This window comes from Rhinoderma darwinii, chromosome 3 (genome assembly GCF_050947455.1).
Source record: "Rhinoderma darwinii isolate aRhiDar2 chromosome 3, aRhiDar2.hap1, whole genome shotgun sequence".
NCBI classification, from domain to species: Eukaryota; Metazoa; Chordata; class Amphibia; order Anura; family Rhinodermatidae; genus Rhinoderma; species Rhinoderma darwinii.
In genome coordinates this window covers 415,759,685-415,764,018 of record NC_134689.1, presented here as the reverse complement: position 1 = coordinate 415,764,018, position 4,334 = coordinate 415,759,685, and the positions used below count along the sequence as shown (strand labels likewise).

Sequence of the window (4,334 nt, the reverse complement as noted above, 5' to 3'; positions counted from 1 at the left end):
ACCTTAAGGGGTACAGTTTTCAAAATGGGGTGATTTATGGGGACTTTCTAATATATAAGGCCCTCAAAGCCACTTCAGAACTGAACTGGTCCCTGGAAAAATAGCCTTTTGAAATTTTATTGAAAATATGAGAAATTGCTGCTAAAGTTCTAAGCCTCGTAACGTCCTAGAAAAATAAAAGTACGTGAAAAAAAATGATGCAAACATAAAGTAGACATATGGGGGATGTTAACTAGTAACTATTTTGTGTGGTATTACTATCTGTTTCATAAGCAAATACATTTAAATTTAGAAAAATGCTAATTTTTGCACATTTTTGCCAAAATTTGAAGTTTTTCACAAATAAATATTAAATTTATCGACCACATTTTTTTCACTAACATAAAGTACAATATGTCACGAGAAAACAATCTCAGAATCGCTTGGATAGGTAAAAGCATTCCGGAGTTATTACTACATAAAGTGACACATGTCAGATTTGAAAAAATCATCTGTGTCCACAAGGCCAAAACAGGCTGTGTCCTAAAGGGGTTAATAGTATTTTCCCTTTCCAAATGCAGGGTTCTAACTTTTGTTATATAACCGGAATAGAAAATAATTGTACATGTTGGTGATCATGCAGGCACAGAAGCTATGCCCTCTTGATTATTGTGGGAGGTCGATTTTGAATGATAGCCGACCTGTTATTGTAATTACACGTACTGCCTGTTTAGTAGAAATATCCAAACTGCACTTTATTGTCAAGGGTTCCATGGTGTAATGGTTAGCACTCTGGACTCTGAATCCAGCAATCCGAGTTCAACTCTCGGTGGGACCTTGCCACAGTTTACTTCCTTCTGAGTGTAATCCTTTTACAATGAGGTATTGATAGTGATTGTTGTACGCCATAAACACGATTTAACAACAAAAAAAATGTGATAATATTCTCTCGTAGAAATAATTAAACCAATGTAATTGAGGGCATATAAAATTAACAAATTTAAAGAGTCTTTTTATGGCATGTAATGCAAACACTGGCTCTACTTCCAGCTCGTAGGGTGTTCAGTACAGACAGACCTTGGAAATTAGTATGATCCACATTGTAGATTATCCAATTGGAAACTAATTTACAGTCTTTTTGCCTTGGCAGTAGCTGCCTGACACTGGTTACAACAGTTAAGTTTTCAGTCAACTAAAATTCATAATTTAATTTCCCAGTTTTTTCCCATTGAGTTGTTAATAGTATTTTCCCTTTCCAAATTCAGGGTTCTAGCTTTTGTTATATAACCGCAATAGAAAATAATTGTACATCTTGGTGATCATGCAGACACAGAATCTATGCCCTCTTGATTATTGTGGGAGGTCGATTTTGAATGATAGCCGACCTGTTATTGTAATTACACGTACTGCCTGTTTAGTAGAAATATCCAAACTGCACTCTATTCTCAAGGGTTCCATGGTGTAATGGTTAGCACTCTGGACTCTGAATCCAGCAATCTGAGTTCAACTCTCAGTGGGACCTTGCCACAGTTTACTTCCTTCTGAGTGTAATCCTTTTTCAATGAGGTATTGTATTGATAGTGATTGTTGTACGCCATAAACACGATTTAACAACAAAAAAAATGTGATAATATTCTCTCGTAGAGATAATTAAACCAATGTAATTGAGGGCATATAAAATTAACAAATATTAAGAGTCTTTTTATGGCATGTAATGCAAAAACTCGCTCTACTTCCAGCTCGTAGTGTGTTCAGTACAGACAGACCTTAGAAATTAGTATTATCCACATTGTAGATTATCCAAATGGAAACTAATTTACAGTCTTTTTGCCTTGGCAGTAGCTGCCTGACACTGGTTACAACAGTTAAGTTTTCAGTCAACTGAAATTCATAATTTAATTTCCCAGTTTTTTCCCATTGAGTTGTTAATAGTATTTTCCCTTTCCAAATGCAGGGTTCTAGCTTTTTTTATATAACCGCAATAGAAAATAATTGTACATCTTGGTGATCATGCAGGCACAGAAGCAATGCCCTCTTGATTATTGTGGGAGGTCGATTTTGAATGATAGCCGACCTGTTATTGTAATTACACGTACTGCCTGTTTAGTAGAAATATCCAAACTGCACTTTATTGTCAAGGGTTCCATGGTGTAATGGTTAGCTCTCTGGACTCTGAATCCAGCAATCCGAGTTAAACTCTCGGTGGGACCTTGCAACAGTTTACTTCCTTCTGAGTGTAATCCTTTTACAATGAGGTATTGATAGTGATTGTTGTACGCCATAAACACGATTTAACAACAAAAAAAATGTGATAATTTTCTCTCGTAGAGATAATTAAACGAATGGAATTGAGGGCATATAAAATCAACAAATTTAAAGGGTCTTTTTATGGCATGTAATGCAAACACTGGCTCTACTTCCAGCTCGTAGTGTGTTCAGTACAGGCAGACCTTGGAAATTAGTATTATCCACATTGTAGATTATCCAAATGGAAACTAATTTACAGTCTTTTTGCCTTGGCAGTAGCTGCCTGACACTGGTTACAACAGTTAAGTTTTCAGTCAACTGAAATTCATAATTTCATTTCCCAGTTTTTTCCCATTGAGTTGTTAATAGTATTTTCCCTTTCCAAATGCAGGGTTCTAGCTTTTTTTATATAACCGCAATAGAAAATAATTGTACATCTTGGTGATCATGCAGGCACAGAAGCAATGCCCTCTTGATTATTGTGGGAGGTCGATTTTGAATGATAGCCGACCTGTTATTGTAATTACACGTACTGCCTCTTTAGTAGAAATATCCAAACTGCACTCTATTGTCAAGGGTTCCATGGTGTAATGGTTAGCACTCTGGAATTTGAATCTAGCAATTCGAGTTCAACTCTTGGTGGCACCTTGCCACAGTTTACTTCCTTCTGAGTGTAGTACCTTTTCAATTATGTATTGTATTGATAGTGCTTGTTGTACGCCATAAACACGATTTAGCAACACAAATGCTTTTTATAATATTCTCTCGTGGAGATAATTAAACAAATGGAATTGAGGGCATATAAAATCAACAAATTGAAAGGGTCTTTTTATGGCATGTAATGCAAACACTGGCTCTACTTCCAGCTTGTAGGGTGTTCAGTACAGACAGACCTTGGAAATTAGTATGATCCACATTGTAGATTATCCAAATGGAAACTAATTTACAGTCATTTTGCCTTGGCAGTAGCTGCCTGACACTGGTTACAACAGTTAAGTTTTCAGTCAACTGAAATTCATAATTTAATTTCCCATTTTTTTCCCATTGAGTTGTTAATAGTATTTTCCTTTTCCAAATGCAGGGTTGTAGCTTTTGTTATATAACCGCAATAGAAAATAATTGTACATCTTGGTGATCATGCAGGCACAGAAGCTATGCCCTCTTGATTATTGCGGGAGGTCGATTTTGAATGATAGCCGACCTGTTATTGTAATTACACGTACTGCCTGTTTAGCAGAAATATCCAAACTGACCTCTACTGCCAAGGGTTCGATGGTGTAATGGTTAGCACTCTGGACTCTGAATCCAGCAATCCAAGTTCAGCTCTCAGTGGGACCTTGCCACAGATTACTTCCTTCTGAGTGTAATCCTTTTTCAATGAGGTAATGTATTGATAGTGATTGTTGTACGCCATAAACACGATTTAACAACATAAAGAATGTGATAATATTCTCTCGTAGAGATAATTAAACCAATTTAATTGAGGGCATATAAAATTAACAAATTTAAAGAGTCTTTTTATGGCATGTAATGCAAACACTGGCTCTACTTCCAGCTTGTAGGGTGTTCAGTACAGACATACCTTGGAAATTAGTTTGATCCACATTGTAGATTATCCAATTGGAAACTAATTTACAGTCTTTTTGCCTTGGCAGTAGCTGCCTGACACTGGTTACAACAGTTAAGTTTTCAGTCAACTGAAATTCATAATTTAATTTCCCAGTTTTTTCCCATTGAGTTGTTAATAGTATTTTCCCTTTCCAAATGCAGGGTTCTAGCTTTTGTTATATAACTGCAATAAAAATAATTGTACATCTTGGTGATCATGCAGGCACAGAAGCTATGCCCTCTTGATTATTGTGGGTGGTAGATTTTGAATGATAGCCGACCTGTTATTGTAATTACACGTACTGCCTGTTTAGTAGAAATATCCAAACTTCACTCTATTGTCAAGGGTTCCATGGTGTTATGGTTAGCACTCTGGACTCTGAATCCAGCAATCCGAGTTCATCTCTCGGTGGGACCTTGCCTCAGTTTACTTCCTTCTGAGTGTAATCCATTTTCAATGAGGTATTGTATTGATAGTGATTGTTGTACACCATAAACAC

The 4,334-nt window shown here is 36.3% G+C and overlaps 2 non-coding genes across 2 annotated transcripts; both read left to right on the top strand.

The window, feature by feature from the left end:
* The first annotated feature begins 745 nt into the window (after window positions 1-745).
* TRNAQ-CUG (transfer RNA glutamine (anticodon CUG)) lies at window positions 746-817 on the top strand. The gene has a single exon. It is a non-coding gene; the product is annotated as a tRNA-Gln (tRNA).
* Window positions 818-1,429: 612 nt separating this feature from the next.
* Window positions 1,430-1,501, top strand: TRNAQ-CUG (transfer RNA glutamine (anticodon CUG)). The gene has a single exon. It is a non-coding gene; the product is annotated as a tRNA-Gln (tRNA).
* Window positions 1,502-4,334: the final 2,833 nt, after the last annotated feature.